This window comes from Vulpes lagopus, chromosome 4, assembly GCF_018345385.1.
Source record: "Vulpes lagopus strain Blue_001 chromosome 4, ASM1834538v1, whole genome shotgun sequence".
Lineage (NCBI taxonomy): Eukaryota > Metazoa > Chordata > Mammalia > Carnivora > Canidae > Vulpes > Vulpes lagopus.
In genome coordinates this window covers 7,028,947-7,046,404 of record NC_054827.1, presented here as the reverse complement: position 1 = coordinate 7,046,404, position 17,458 = coordinate 7,028,947, and the positions used below count along the sequence as shown (strand labels likewise).

The following is a 17,458-nucleotide window of genomic DNA, read 5'->3' as shown; positions in this document are numbered from 1 at the left end:
CCCTACAAATTGAAGAAATCAAGCTAAATTCTGTTTGCTGCGCTTAGAATATCTTCTGTATTTGTTTCTTGGCTCAGGCTGTCATCCTTACCTTTTTTCTTTTTAATTCCTCTTCAACTGAGCTTACTGAAATTCTCCCACCTTTAAATTCTCGTTGAATGCATAGCCTCAAATAAAAATAAATAAATAAATAAAAAGCCTCCCAGGTACAGTCAGAAGGAATCTCTTTTCTTCTGAAGTTGGTTTTACAAAACCTACCTTGTGTTCGACTTAATTGGGTGCAGACCAGTCTCCTACTAGATTCATTCCTTGAACACATTCGAGTGAGTGTCCTGTTTATAATTCCCATAGCACCCAGGATGCTCTTTTGCACATAACAAACATTCAACGAATATTTGTTGAATTCAACTGTGATTACTAACTTACAAATGAAAATATTAGAACATTCTGACCCCCAATACCTTTTCTTTTATCTTTAGTGTCATTCTTATGAATTGAGATTTTATGTTCTCAGAAGTCCTTGCTAAAATAAACATTAACAAAAACAGGTAATACATTAAGTTGCCCTATGGTATACTTTCTTTATTAGGTCAACAAGCCAAGAATCTTGATGTATCCTTGAGGAAATCAGATCAACCACACGTACAGTCATTTGTGTATATTCATGGATATGTATTTATCTTCACAATAACCCTGTGTGATAGTCAGGATAGATAATATTAGGGGCTTATAGATAGAGAAATTGAGTTTCAAACCAGTGGTTATTTTCCACGATCACATGTAGGGACCAAGAAAGCTACAGATATGAAACCCAAATTCTCTGACTCTGAGACCAGTATTCTTTTCACTAACACCACAGGTAAGTATAGATGAAATAACAATGTCTAAAACATTGGAAAAGGTAGCTTTCTCCAGGACTTCAGGTCTCTAATATATGGCACCTCGGTATGTCGTAGCACTAGTGGAAAACAGGTTGGAAAGGGTACAAAATCACTCAACGGAGTTGGATGGGAGTTAAAAAATAAACATGAATTTTACTTCCAAAGATTTTCATTAATAAAAATGTACTTAATGCTTGCTCCGTGTGAGGCCCCGAATCAGGCTGTAGGGTACGAAGGGCTGTAAGGAAGCCTTTACACACACAAAATTACAGTGCAGTTAGAGACGCTGACATTAGAAGATATAAAAGGAAAAGAGAGCTCATGTTATGTACAAAACAGGATTGAGAGACTAAGAGAATTCGTTGAAGGGACACATCCCTCAGAAGCCATATGTCTGGGAGATGCTCAGAGAAGAGATGGAGTCAGGGCCAGTCCTTTAAGATGGAGAGCCGTAGGCAAGTGGAAAGGCAACTAGGAGAAATCGAAGAGGAATACAGACGAGTGTGTGATGTACTCAAGACACAGTGATTAAAGCAGAAGTTGTCAGGCAGGGCAGTAGTGGTAGAAAACACTGGAAGAACTCCTGGGGACAGCTGTGTGCAGGGCCCAGGATAAGGAAGAGCAAAATGCCTTTTCCTGGGGGTAGGGACAGTCATGAAGCATTTGAGCAGATGCAGGGACCCCAAGCCCACAACGTCACAAGAACCATTTACTAAGAGTGAAATCCAGAGCTCCATTCAAACTATGGAGGGAGACCCGCTCTGCAATTTGGGTCTTTTATTTGCTTAAAATAAATTTAAGCAAATAAATTTTATTTCTTCATTAAGAACTACATGGGGGCAGCCCGGGAGGCTCAGCGGTTTAGTGCCACCTTCGGCCCAGGGCGTGATCCTGGAGTCCCAGGGTCGAGTCCCATGTCAGGCTCCCTGCATGGAGCCTGCTTCTCCCTTTGCCTGTGTCTCTGCCTCTCTCTCTCTGTCTCTCATGAATAAATAAAAATCTTTTAAAAAGAAAAAGACCTACATGGGTCCCAATGGCTCATAGTAGGTGGGCACAGTTGCTTACATAATGCTGAGCTCATCACACTTCAGGGAGGCCTTAGTTCAAAAGTCCTCGGTTTTCACGAACAAGAATCCCAGATACTAAAAAAGAATCCCAGATACCCATGCAGTCCGGGTGCCAGGCGACGTTCGAAGTGTCCTGCAAACACAGACTCTTGTACCTCACAATAATCCTCTGAGGTTAGCACTGTTCTTATCCTCATTTTCACAAATGAAAGAATTGGCCCAGAGATGTGAGGTCATTTGCTCAAGGCCACAAAGTTGGGATTCAACCAGGCAAGCCATGGCCTTAGCCAAATGTTTTCAGCAGCATCGATTACACTACACTCGCCTTCAATCAAATATATTTAGCAATGACTTAAGAGATGGTGGTGTCGAGGCAAGGCAACCCTTTACTCAACCCTACGGAGGAAGTGAAGGCAATTTGAAAACCTTGCCTCAGTGTATGAAGTTTTGATATATTTTGGATCATGAAACTTTGTTTTCAGCCCTCTCTTGACAACGTCTGTGGGCAGAGTTTTCGCGGAATGATAAAGATGTAGCAAGGGGGAAATTTCTTTAACTTCTGTGTTTTACATAAATTACCTGAATATATTTAACAAGTAGAGCGATCCCATCCATCCTCTCTCAACATCCTCTTAATTTGAGCTCTGACTAGAGGAAGGAGTCATTAGCGAACATTACGTGCAGGTGTTTTTGGTGGTATTTACCAAAGAGTCTCCAGTTTCTGCCCATTAAGAGAAACTTTTAACATTAGACTGCCAGAAGAATAATAACTGCACAGCAACAGAAACCATTCGGATGGTTTTATCGTTTGAAGCATATACTGAATGTTGAGACCTTGCAGGGCCCTGGTTTTTGTTCCGCTGAGAAGGCTGGAAGCGCCGGGGCAGTTTTCTGCCGGTAGAGTCACAATTTAAATTGCAGAACCAGCCGTGGCCTCCTAGGTGATGCTCAAAACCACCCCGACATCCCTCTGTCTCTTCAGAGAGCCGAGGAACCCGGGATGGTGGTGCTGTAATTCCAGCTTTGTTTTGCACAGTTCTGTGTAGAAGGGATTTTTCTCATTTATTTTGTAATTTAATCATGTTAAGTAAGTAAAGGTAGTTTCTGAGCATGAACTTGCTTTGGGGGAAATTAATCTCTAAATCGTTATTAGGCACTCACAGAAGAGCCAAAAATAATCCCTTTGTGAGGGTTTCCCTCCATGAGAGAGGATAGGAGGATTGATTCCTTTCCTATTTTGAAATAGAATAGTGAGTTACTTTTTTGTTAGTATCTTTGTTAATAATGGTGAGTTGGATTTTGTTAATATCTTTGTGAATATTTTCATCAGTCTGGGCCCACCGAGAAGGTAATCAGGTTGAGGCATGAAATGCACCATTGACTCATTCATCAGCACCTTGGTTGTCGCAGGAAGGGTGCTAGATCCAAGGACACAGAGAAAAGTCAGAGATCAAGGTAGCTCCCAGACTAGTGCAGGGAAGAGGAAGCGAATGCAGGTTCTCTGACAGGTGAGCTCTGAATGCCACAAGCAGATGTGGCGAGGAGACCTGGGATTCCAGACATTTCCACTACATTTTGAGGGGGAATAATAGGTAGAAGTGCATCTCATGAAGAACCGGAGAAGGGGATTTTCAGGCAGATGGGGAAGAAACCATGCCTGAAGCCAGGGGATGTGGATGTGAGGGAACTTCATATTAGGGGAACTGTAAGAACACCCAGAGGACAAAGAGATCAGGAAGCGAGGGCTGAGGGCGTCCAGAGAAGTCAACAAACCAAGATTATGGAAGTTCTAAGATGATACACAAAGAAGTATGGATATTATTTTGAGAGTAATGGGAGCCAATAAAGAATCCTATGCAGGAGAGTGACATGACAACATAAGCTTTACTTAATGGTCGCCAGGACAGTGTGAAGCAGTGATCCTCAACCGGGGTGATTTTGCCCACTTGGGGACAGTTGGTCACACCCAGCGGAAAGGGAGTGCTATTGGCATCTCATGGGCAGAGGGCAGGGATGCTGCAAAATAGCCTGCAGTGCACACGACATGCCACCAAAATAAAGAAGTAGCAGGCCCAAAATATCCATAGTGCCAGCGTTGAGAAGCCCTGGTGTGGTGTGCCAATTCATGCCCACTCCCCACGTTCACATGCGAATCCTTGGAACTTGGGACTCTGTTTCCTCACAGGGCCGAAGGGACCCTGCAGATGTGACTAAGGATTGTGGGATGAGGTGAATAGCCTGGATTCTCCAGGTGGGCTCAGTGTAATCACACACGCTGAGAAGAGGGAAGCAGGAGAGTGGAAGACAGAGAAGGTAATGTGAGCACAGAACTTGTCAATAAAGGAGATGTGATGACACCACGTGATGCCTTTGAAGGTGGAGGAAGGAGCCAGGAGCCAAGGAACGTGGGTGGCCTCTAGCAGCCAGAAGGGGCAAGGGCAGGGTCTCTCTGAAGCCTCCAAAAGGAGCCAGCCAGCCCAGCTACCACCGTGATGTCAGGCCAGTAAGGCTGATTTGGGACTTGTGACTTCCAGAGTAGTTAGAGAATAAATTTGTGTCATGCTAAGCCACTTAACTTGTAATTTGTTTTAGTGGCAATAGAAATTTAATATATCGGTTTTTGGAGGATGGGATAGATGGGCAGCAAATCCTGAGGCAAAATAAACAGTAGGGAGAGGTCAGTATTGCCAGGCACTTATCTGAGCACTGAGGATACAACAGTGATCAAGGCAGGACATGAACAAAATTCCTGCTCTCTTGAAGTTTATAAATTAGTGATTTATGTGAGTTTTTTTTTATACTCCAGAATATAATCCCTTGTGTAATGCTAATTTCCCTTTCCATTCCATGATAGACCAGCTAACTTCTATTTTGAATGGAAAGTTTTATTTTTGATATATTCAAATTTGTCAGTATTTCACATTATGATTCATGCTCCTCCCCCATCCAAGGTCACCTCAGTGTCATAAAATATCTCTATTTTTTCTATCAACTTTATTTATACTTTTCTTGTGATCAATTAATTATCGTTCCCAATTATCCACTCACTTCTTCAAAGCAGCATCATTAACCCTACTCTTGCCTTGGGTTCCTAATGGAGGAATAGACTTGGCACCATTGTCAGGACCAGCCATTTAACTACCTTTGCTCAATGGAGTGTGAGTTCTCTTACCTGGTCATAAACTTGTGAATGAGAAATAAAATGTTTCAGTTAAAAATAAACTGAGACTTTGGGATGGTTCATTATGCAGCACAACCTAGGGAAATCTGATTAAAACACTTCTGTTTATATTCAAGTCTTTTAGCTATGATGTCATCATTGTCATATGCAAAGTCATCCTTAATATATAAATATATTTGGTCTCTCTATTGTGTTTCATTGATCTATCTGTTCCTGTACCAATTCTATACTATTTTTTATGATTGTGATATTATACTGTCTTAATGTCTTATGAGCTCCTACTTTTCAGTCTGCTTTCCCATAATTATACTAGCTTTGTATGAATGTTTAAGCTTTTGAGTTATATTTAGACAATGTTTCCTGTTCTCCCCAAAAGTCCACTGAAATATTGATTATAAATGTATTAAATATGTAGATATACTTGGGAAACCATTCATAGTTTTACAATGTTAACACGTCTACTTTTATTAACGTCTTATTTAACTTCAGAAATTGTATAAGTTTCTATGTAAAGATATTGTGTTTTCTTCCTTAGTTTAATTCCTAGTTGTTTCACTGTTTGGGTTGATATTTTAAGCGGCATATTCTTTCCTTTTATAGTTTTAGTTGTTGGTTTTCTACGTAAGGTACTAGACTCCAATGTGAAATGTATATATCCAATTGGAAAATGTTAGCACTTCTCTGTAAGCTTATTTTTAAAATTTTACTTTAACATGTTTATGTTTAGGCAAATCATATCTAATGTATTAATACATTAGTTGTATGATTAAAAGAATAGCTAATTTTTAGGAGGCACTAACTTTATGCTAGGTACTATAAATTCTTTCCAAGTATGGATTTACTTAATCCTCATAACATCCTAAGTGGTAAGTGTTGCTAGTGCTATTATTTTTACTATTCTCGTTTTACAGACAAGAAGAGTGAGGCAGAGAGGTTATGTAACTTGCCTAAGTTCACACAAGCAGTAACAGAACCAAGATTTGAATCCAAGGTAATAAAAAAAATAAAATAAGATAAAAAAATAAAATAAAATAAAATAAAATAAAATAAAATAAATTAATTTAAAAAAATGAACCCAAGGTAATCTTGCTCATGGTATATACACTACTTTGTATATAAACTACATAATTATGATTCATAAATAAATATTGGGGTCATGCTAGGCTCATAGGATGAGTTGGCTTGCTTTTTAAAGATTAAACTATTTTTTGTTAAGTTTTATTCATCACCTTTCAGGGGAACCAATATTTTGAGACAAGTAGAAAAATGCTATTAATCTTTGAAGTTGGTTTTGTATGTGGCAATTCACCTAACTCTCTTATTAGATATCCTAATTTGTCCATTCTGTTGGGTTTTCGATGTAGATAATCTTATCATTTCCAAATAATGACAGTTTTATCTCTTCCTTTCCAATTCTTATCATTCCTAATTATTTTCCTTGTCTTATTATGTTGGCTGGAGCCTTCAGTGTTATATTGAATACTAGTAGTGATAAGAGATATCTTTGCTTTGGTGAGTTCCAAATTTCTTCAGTAAGTACTATCTAGCTGAGCCTTTTAAGTAAATACTTTTATCAAGTTAAAGACATCATATTTGTTCTCAGTTTTCTTAGCCTTTCTTCTGTTTTATCAGCACATAGCTGTGAAACTTATTAAATGCTTTCTGTATCTACTGAGATCATTCATTTTTCTCATTTAGTCCATTATTACGATGAACTACATTGATAGAATTTTGATCAGTAAACCATTGTACCATTCCTAAGATAATCCCTACCAATTCATGCTGTGTCATTCTTAACCAATTATGAATTTATTTAGCTACTGGTTTTTTTTCTTTTGTTTTTTTTTTTTTTTAATTTATGATAGTCATACAGAGAGAGAGAGAGGCAGAGACACAGGCAGAGGGAGAAGCAGGCTCCGTGCACCGGGAGCCCAACGTGGGATTCGATCCCGGGTCTCCAGGATTGCGCCCTGGGCCAAAGGCAGGCGCCAAACCGCTGCGCCACCCAGGGATCCCTATTTAGCTACTGTTTTATTTCATATTTTTCTCATCTGGGTTCAGAAGTGAACTAAGACTATTTACTCACCTTTCTCCTTTATATTGTCCTTACCCAATTTTTATACCAAGATATTAAGCTTATAATGTGACTCGTGCCAACTTTGTTTTTTCTGAAAGAGCTATCATAAGATAAAATCATCTGCCTTTTAAATTTCTACTTACCAATCTTTAAAAGACCCTATTTCAAATAACTCTGAGATGTTTAGTTAGCAAGGAAATAAAGGAGGGATACCAAAGCTGTGTTGTGGCCATTTTCCTGAGGAAGCTAATTTACTTGGTTAAATATTTTCTGCAATTCATCACGATAAGTGAGCTTTAAAGCTTCACAGAAGAATTTTGAAATTCATAGTATTTGGCAGTTTTGGAAAGAATTAGGAACATTAACACTGATGTATATTTGTTTCATGTGGCATTGTCATTTTGGCCACCAACCATTCCTTGAAGATCATTTCCCCCACAATTCCTGTCAGATTATTAATGCAAAGAATTGAAATAACTATGTCAACATAAACTGTTTTATTGGTCAAACTGAAAGACAGAAAGGGTTCAGGTTCCAGAAGGCAGTTACTATAAACATTAGAATTCTGGTGGGAACCATTTTTGTTCCAGTGAGAAGATGCATCAAGGTAACCCTTTAGGGATCCCTGGGTGGCGCAGCGGTTTAGCTCCTGTCTTTGGCCCAGGGCGGGATCCTGGAGACCCGGGATCGAATCCCACATTGGGCTCTTGGTGCATAGAGCCTGCTTCTCCCTCTGCCTGTGTCTCTGCCTCTCTCTCTCTCTCTCTGTGTGACTATCATAAATAAATAAAATTTAAAAAAAATTTATAAAAAAAAAAAGGTAACCCTTTAAACATGCAGGATTCCCACTAAAGGAAAGGTAAAGGGGCGATTATTATCTGCCTTCACTGGGTCAGAATGTGGGGGATGAGGTTTGTGAGGAGCTCCCCTTAAGAAATAGGAGCTGAGAAACAGAAATCTTACTGGCTTTTAAATATTTTTTCAATTAAATTTATTTTATTTATTTGGGAAAGAGAGAGCAAGAGAACATGAGCAGGGGGAAGGGCAGAGGGAGAAGTAGACTCTCCTCAGAGCAGGAAGACTGACAGAGGTCTCAATCCCAGGACTCCAGGATTATGACTTAAACTGGAGGCAGACACTTAACTGACTGAGCCACCCCCAGGTACCCCCAAATCTTACTAGTTTTTAGGGTTGGGCATGGTTTCAGTCATTGTAGACCAAGGACCTAGATTATATAAGAGGCTTGAAATCTTTTTTATTTGCAGATTCATTATTATTTTTAATGGTTGCTCGTTTTACATAATGAGGAACTGGAAACTCTGAAGACATTAATGACCTGTGGCCGTGTTTGTACAGCCAGCAAGACATTTGGAGAAGTGGAAGCAAAGGCCAGAGTAGGAGATGGCAGCTGACAAGAAGAGCAGATATGAAGCTAAATCCTTCTGGCCACTATAGAGAGACAAACGGGACAGCCTTAAGCCTGAGAATGAACCTGGAGTTTAAAACAGAAATGCTGCCATTATGCCATTATGCCTTGTCATCTACTCTGCGGATGTCCCAAACTTGCCTGGGTTGTGTCGAGGCATGATGTGAAGTTTGGGCAATGCTGAAATTGAGAGCTGTAGAATGACAGCAACAGATGGACCTCGCTAGAATGAAGCAATCAAAGATGTGCAAAGTCTGAGCAAAAATTCTCAATCCTGCAATCCTGAGCTTGACAGACCATATAGAAGCAGGTTATATCATTAGCTAAAGGTCAGATATAAATATAGGGCGCTGCTAAAGACAGTTGGGTATGCTCTATCCTCCTCAATCACATTTATTTCTATACCTGGGAGATAACTTGTCAGCTGTGTGCATATCCATCTCCACCTATGTGATAAAACAAGTAGAAATCTCAGGAGGTGCCAGAGTCCAATCCACTGTATTTGGTGTCTTAATGAGAACACAGTAGTTAGAATACAGTAAAATGGATTCATATTCCTAACAGAACAGAGGGGCCCATTTCAGCAGCCAAATACAGGATCACTTCTTGCCCTAACTTCTAGCACATAATTTTAATCAGCTACCAAAGTCAACAGAAAAATTCAGCTTATTTGTAGATGTCTCAAAACCCGTTAAGAAAAACCAAGTACAATATTTTGATATTGTTCACTTTGCGCAGACGGGGTTCAGAGTTTATCTGTTAAGCCTGAAGAAGGATTCTTCGGCATTTCTCATCTAATTATTGTTGGCTTAGACCCAATCTGAGCTAGTGATTAAACCACAACAGGCTCTATTTTCCATTATTAATCTCTTGGACTTGAAAGGTTTATCAGACCCAAAGCAATTAGACATTTAAAATTCTGGAATTTGCTTACTTGCTAAATACTGACACCTGAGATTTTTCTGTCCCTCTGTTTTCATTTATGAAGCAACTGGAAAATGCTAAGGTAGGTGTGTGTGTGTGTGTGTGTGTGTGTGTGTGTGGGTGTGTGTGTGTACACCTGACCCTGCACTCACACACTTGCATGTGCATGCACATGTACATGTTTCATAATCTTTTAGGGATAAGTATCCACCTTTACAAAATATTCTATTTTAGATTAGCAAAGTTGAGAAACTCTGCATTCTCTTCATGCGTTAACTCAACTAAGGCATCCAGAGCCATCTCCTAAATGCCGACTGGAATTATGGTCTACTTTCAATGTGGAGGTTTGCTTCAGCAGACATTTATGTGACAGCTTGATTATCAATGGTGTGATTAATTCCTCAGCACACGCATGTCAGGACTTGCTTCAGAGTTTGAGTGCTAACGTGAAAGGGATGGATTAGCACTGCATGTCAGGAATTCAAAAGTCCCCAGAAGGGAAGGAGTAAGCATGACATCAGCTCAGAAAAGACCAAGCAAGGTACAGAAATATTTGTAAGGATTCCAGATAAGAAAATACCTTTGTACGAATTTCACCTTAGAGTGTTCTTTCAAACTGTGTATGAAGTTGAATTGTTTTATAGAAGGGTCTTCAATAATCTTCCTCAGTGTTGCTTGGACTTACTGCTGCATTTTAGGAAAAAAGGAGTGATATTTCAAAGAGAGAGAAACACTACTTGGAGGATTTCTGATTATGAAAATGATGCATAATGGGGGAAAGTCTGTATAGAGTTCTTGCATGATACTATAGAAAGTTTTAGGATTTTTCTTTATAGAAATTTTTCTAGAAGAGTAGAAAATGTAAAAGTAAAACTCTCCAGCAGAAGTGTGAATTTGGCCTCTGATAGATGCATGGATTTCTTAAGACTTTCTCTTTTGGTATTAGAAAAGGGAAACACAATAATGGTAGCTTCATTAAATAGGGGTTTCTTTTTCTCATATATTAAGTCTGGACATAGGTAGGTGAGGTTGGTGTTGTGGCATGATATTATTAACATCCTGGCCTTTGTCTTTCTGCTCCTTCAAACTCCTGGTTACCTCATAGTTCCAAGATGGCATTCTCTACCTCTATAGAATCTCCTTCTGTATTCCAGGCAGGAAGAATAAGAGAGCTATGAGGAGGAAGGGCTGACTTGTATGGCAGGAAAGCAAAACTACATAGAAATTCCTGGTAGGTTTCAGCTTATTTCATTGACTAAACCATGTCACATGATCAGTCTTTGCCATACTACAGTCTGAAAAATGCTGTGGATACTTTTTTTTTCTTTTTTTTTTATACTTTCCTCTCTTCCTTCTCTTCTCTTCTCTTTTCTCTCCTTCCCTTCCCTTCCCTTCCCTTCCCTTCCCTTCCCTTCCCTTCCCTTCCCTTCCCTTCTCTTCTCTTCTCTTCTCTTCTCTTCTCTTCTTTCTCTTCTCTTCTCTTTTCTCTCCTTCTCTTCCCTTCCCTTCCCTTCCCTTCCCTTCCCTTCCCTTCCCTACCCTTCCCTTCTCTTCTCTTTTTTTGGCTGTATTGCCAATAAAAAGTAAATGAGGGCCCTTTTGGTAAAAATGAAGGAGAGGATGGATATTGGGTAGGCAAGCAGCATGTTCTGGCACATGTTCCTTCAAGATATTTACCAATATCCATTCTGGTTTCATGATGCCTATGACATTCTGATTGTTATTTTGTACGCCATGCCTTCCCATCCTTATTTGGCTTGATTAGAAGTGGATTTTGTTCAATATAGCTTTAGTACATGGAACTGATGTTCTCAAAGACTAATGACATCCTGAGAGCTTGTTTCTCAAGTTCATTCCCCCACAGTACTCCAAAACAACACCACCAACCACCCAATGTACTCATACACACAGAAAGACTAGGGAGGTGTACTAGGTTGGCAATACTGGACATAAAGTCAAAAGCAAAGCCATCATAATTCTTCATATAGTGGCCCTGAGAGTTGAAACCTGAAGGATAAGTTATGTTGGTACTAAAAACCCAAAGTAAACACTGATAGAACTAACAGGATTAAGTAGACAAGCCCAATGGAGATTTTATCATCCCTTATCAAGAGCAGATAGTAAAATCTCCAAAATAAACCATATGTTGGGAAATGAAACATTTTTAAAAGATTTTATTTATTTATTTGACACAGAGAGAAAAAAGAGCAAAAGCAGGGGAGCAATAGGCAGAGGGAGACGGAGAAGGAGGCTCCCGGCTGAGCAGGGAGCCTGACTCAGAGCTCAATCTCAGGACCCCAGGATCATGGCCTGAGCTGAAGGCAGATGTTTGAGCCACCCAGCTGCCCCTGGGAAATGAAACTTATTAAATAAATTTAAAGGCTTGATTTTAAAAGTGTATTAATGGATAATGATAGACTTTAAATTAGACATCAATAGAATAAAATATCTCGATAAGCCCAAAATTTGAAAATTAAAGAGCTCCCTCCTAAATGTCAAAGAGATCAAAGATTTAAAAAATCACAAAGGAAATGAAAACTTAATTTGACTAAAGTTATAATGAAAATATAGCCTCTGAGCATTTGTAGGATGCTGCTAAAGTAGTACTTACAAGAAGATTCTTAAATTAGAAAAGGAACAAGTTTTTAAAAATTAAAAAAAAAAAAAAAAGATTTAAGGTCACTCTAACTTCCCACCTTAAGAAGCTAGAAAAAGACAAGCAATTTAAGCCCAAGTATGCAAAAGGACAAAAATAATAAATATGAGTATAAATCAAGAAATAAAAAATGAACAATGTAGAAAATTATCAAAACCAAAAGCATCTGAAAAGATGAATAAAATCCATCAAACTCTAGCTAGATTGATAAGGACAAAAAAAAAGAAAGTTAAAAGAAAACCAAATCTACTATTCTCAGGAATAAACGAGAGGTGTTTGTTTGTATGTTTGTTTTTTTAATACCATAGATATTAGAGGAATAAGAAGGGAAAATTTGGAACAATTTTATGACAATGTGTATGACAATTTAGCTGAAATGGACAAATTCCTTGAAAATCACGTTTCAAAACTGACATGATAGAAAATCTGAGTAGCCTCTTAATAATGGAATTGAATTTATCATCAAAATCTCCCCACAACTAAAACTTGGGTGTCAGAGGGCGCTCATGGTGAATTTTAGCACACATTTAAGAAAGAAAGAAAGAATGCAAATCCTACAGATGGTTTCACTTAGAATAGAAGAGGAGGTAATAATTCCCAGCATTGACTAGAGGGCTGATAGCAGGCCTGGCATTTAATTTTTTCCCTACTTACAAGCTAATAAATTAACCTATTACTATTTCATAGACTCTGGCAGAAGATGTGAGACTCCTGGATCAGAGACAAATGACTTTATTACAGACAGCAAGCAGCATGAGCATCATTCTGTCTGTGTCTATGCCTTTTCTTGACGCCCCGAGAAGTGACACGAGGGGCCCAAGTGGAAGCCCGGACGCGCAGTGAACTGCATTTGCATAGGAGGGATTCTGAGCTTGGAGAATCTACTGACTGGTTGTCTGTCTGGTGACCAGGCCCTGACATAAAATGAGGAAAGATGGTTTTGGTTTTAGCTCAGCTATCGGTGTATTCCTAGTAAGGGACAAATCACCGTGTTTTGGGATCCTGGCTTCACCATCTACACAATCAGAGCATTGGGACGAGGAGATTTCTCAGGACCCTTCCAACTCGATAACTATAACTGATTGTGTCTGCGAATTAAGGAAGGTTGAAAAATGGAGCCTTAAAATATTTTCTGTAATAGAATTAAGAGCACAAACTTAAAGCCGTGGTAAACTCCTTTCGTCTACTTCTGGCCTGAAAGCATCAATGCCCCCACCCTATGATTCCTATGTTACCGAGGGATCTCTAACTTCCTAACATTTCTACTCAAGGTTTCAAATCTGTGCTACTCATGATATTCTTTTTACAACCATTTAAAAATATCTCTTGACCCTTGAACAATACGGGTTTGAACGTGCAGGTCTTACTTATACGCAGATTATTATTATTTTTTTTTGATAAAAGTACTAGAAAGGTATTTTCTCTTCCTTATGATTTTCTTTATAATAGTTTCTTTAAACTACCTTAGGAATATGGCATATAATACATAGAATGTATAAAATATGTGTTAATCAACTATTTATGGTATTGGTAAGGTTTTTGCTCAACAGTAGACTATCAGTAGTTAAGTTGTGGGGGAGTCAGAAGATGTGCACAGATTTTCAACTGCGTAGGGGGTGTGGGTGCCCCTAACCCCCAAGTTGTGCAAAGGTCAACTGTACTGTCAAGTCATCTTGACTCTTGCATGAAATCAATGGACATTCTCTCCCTTAGTTATTTTAAAAATTTAACTTCACTTGTTAGGTTAGCAGTTCTCAAACTCTGTCCCACATGATGTTATCTGAAAAAAGTATACCTAGAAAAATGAAGGTTTTGGAAACCTTAGGTTAAACAAAGAAAGGTAAAAGTAGTTTCTTTTATGAGGACTTCCAAGAGTCTCAATTACTCGCCATGGAATGCTGATTCCCAAATCAATCTGACCACTGAAAAGCGTTCTAAGAAATACACTTTGGAAATGCTATTCTGGATTCTTCAGCATTAAGCCTTGTGATTATTTTATAGTTTGCAGAAAGTCTGCCTAATTAAAAAGAGAAGAAGAAGAAGAAGAAGAAGAAGAAGAAGAAGAAGAAGAAGAAGAAGAAAGAAGGAAAGAAAGAAAGAAAGAAAGAAAGAAAGAAAGAAAGAAAGAAAGAAAGAAAAACAAAACACAAAGCTCTTAATTTGCCCTTTTATCATATTTTCCAGCTAGGAGATTTGTGTTGCCTTGGCCCAACTGTGCTTCTCATCCAGCTGAATAAAACAGAGGGAAATTAAAGATACGGGTACAAGGACAGTGGACCTACTTAATGAGGAAGCGAACAGAAAGATAAGCCATCGTGACACAGGACGGTGAGGGGACCAAGCAGCCTAGTGGGGCACGAAACTGACAGAATTGAAACTAGTTGGAAATGCCGGCAGTCAACGCAGATTCTTCTAGAAACAAAGTCCAGGCAAGATGAGTAGATGAGGCAGGATTCAGGCTTGGTCAAATAGGGTTGGAATTGCAGAAAATGTAGTCTCTTGGAAAGCTTGGGTTTCAGTATCCCTAGGGACTTAGTACCCTAGGAAGGAACTGAGTCTCAGCACTGCCCAGCCCCTGAGACAAATGCCTCTTCATTTGCCACCCCTGGTGTCTCAGATCACCAGGCAAACTCCTTTCGGCTTTAAAAGCCAAGGCAAACTGCACGAGAGGGCAACCTCTAATGCTTTGGGTGGATTTGGGATTCTGAGAGCGTCACCTGTGTGAGGAATAAGGGCTGATTCCTGGAGTCCTTGAGCTTCATCTTTTTCCGCCAAGGAAGTCTGCTGTTACCAGAGTAGCGACAAAAAGCCCCCATTAGAGCTTATCCATGAGTAGCGACAAAAAGCCCCCATTAGAGCTTATCCATGACAATTAGGCTCCAAGCCTTGTGTGTTTTAGACTTTAAACCAATTCCAGCAATCAGGCATGCTCTGCATGATACCATGTTTGGCGCTGAGCTACTGAAAACCTGGAAACAAGTGATTTACACACAGAAAGGGCTCCTTTGCCTGATGTACCCGATGGTACAGAGACAGGTAGTCCCAGGGCTGCAAAAGCCGGAGCTCTGCAAGGTCATCAAGGACTCGTTTTTTTCTTCTCTGCCTTCTTCAGTGTGTGGCCTTTGCATTCATGTTTGCAAGATGCTGCTCCTCCAGGCGTCACACCTGTACTCCACACAAGAAGAAAGGGAAAGATCCAGAAGCCTTTCCCATAAGGCTTTGTCCTCTGTTGAGAAGGAGTGTGCTTTCTCCAGGTAAATCTGCCTCCAGCATCTTACCGGCCAGAACTGGGTAGCACAGCTTTCCCCAGCTGCACATTCCTTGGAGAAGTGAAGATATTTATAAGGTAAACGGAGAACCTTGATCGTCAGCTCCAAGACAGCTGGAGTCCCATTTCTGGTCGGGGGAAGGGGAGGCTAGGTAGTGGCGGGTGCTGAGCAGCTTCTGCCTGTTGTACAGAAATTTGACGAGACACAGAGAAGCATTCCTTCCTTCTGCTCATCCACGGACTTATCTAGCCCTCCTCCTTCTTTCTCCTGATCGATACCTTATTTGAAAATAAAGAGGCTCTTGGCCTTACCTCGGTAGTTAGGTAAAGCAACTTCTAAGCTATATTCCTGAACTCTGGGGCTTCCTGAGGCAAATAACCCCCAAAACCATGCCCCCTTCCTTGGGGACACTTAGTATCCCTAAGAAAGAACATTTACGAGAAAGAAAAAAAATGCAAATAAGTTTTGAGGGCAGAAATTGAAAATAAGGTCTCGTGACAGACCGTGGGCCTTTTATTTGGGTCACAAAGCAGGCCCTTCCTGTCCTCCCAAAGCCCCAGCCTTCGGCCATCAGTGCCCTGTGACCCGGTGCGTGCCCTGGGGCAGCAGGCTCCCGGGCCTAGGGCCATGGCTCTTTGCCAAGGGCTCCGGGCATGGATTGTGGGGCCCGGTCCCCTTCGTCATGGTCATGATCACCATCGTGTGTTTCTGAGTGTCCCCGGGGGGTCTGGCACCAGCCGGTGCTTAATGTGTGCTGGGGGCTTCGCTCCCACCCAGCTTCTGTCTGATGACCAGCAGTAGTGGCCACTGCCATCAGCCCCCCAGAGCTAGAGCTTTCTGAGCTGTGCATGTTCCCCGAAGCCACCTGATGGGAAAGGGACCCCACCACTCCTTAGCTCCGCTGCTGCATCATGAACCGATTTGCTCCACATGCTCATTGGTGGGGCCCCATTTCCTTGATCATGGAACCCTGTGAGGACATCACTGAGTTCAAGGTTTGCCGGAAACTTCAGGACTTGCAGGAAAAAGACAGGGCTAAGGCTTAGCAGTTCTGGGGACGGCAGGAGGGTGGGCTAGTGCCTTCCTACGGCAGCCCGCTGAAGGAATGAGTGCACAGATGTCACATGGGAAGCGGGGATGGTGAAAAAGTTTAGATTTAGTTGTCCAAAGTCCTATACGCTGGTAAAAGAGCAAAACTGAACATCGACGGGGCGTTCTTACTTAGCTATCTTTCAACTACGGTCTATTGTCCTTTGAGAAGTGTCATGACACTTCTCATGACTTCACTGAGAGGTCACAAAACCCAATGCACATTGGTGACTCCAGTTTAACCTAAAGGACCGCACCTGTCAGTGACATGCGTGGCTGCCATGCACGAGCAAGAACAGATGCTTCCCCAAGGTCAGAGAAGCTACTTATAAAGCATCAGGATGTGGGCACCTGGTGGCTCAGCAATTGAGTGTCTGCCTCCGGCTCAGGGCGCTATCCCGGGGTCCTAGGATTGAATCCCGCATCGGGCTCCCTGCATGGAGCCTGCTTGTGTCTCTGCCTCTCTCTCTGTGTCTCTCATGAAAAGATAAATAAAATCTTAAAAAAAGAAAAAGAAAAGCATCAGGATTCGGGATGAAGTATATTATTTCCTTCCAGGTGTATCGTATACTATGTTCTTTAGTGGAACTAAAATTGCACTGTATTCCGGTTTAACGTGGTTTATTTCCTCATACATATTTACATCTGTATTCTGCTTGCTTCCTCTACAAGCAAGTTCTCCATCATAACAATAGATCTTCTAATGGTCTATCCTTGCTCATAATGCTTCTTTTTTTTCTAGTAGCAATTTCTACTGTGACGCGCTATTTGACGTGTGCTTTTTTTCCTGTTGTTCAAGGGCTTTTGAGATTTCCATACTCCTTCACATCAGCCTCATCGTCTGGCATTATTTCTGGAGGACCACGGGCTGCCATTTATTTCCCAAGT

The 17,458-nt window shown here is 40.5% G+C and overlaps 1 protein-coding gene across 5 annotated transcripts in view; it reads right to left on the bottom strand.

Moving 5' to 3' along the window:
* The window catches only part of NEIL3 (nei like DNA glycosylase 3), a 141,792-nt gene that overhangs the window by 50,052 nt on the left and 74,282 nt on the right, over positions 1 to 17,458 (bottom strand). The window lies entirely within an intron of this gene.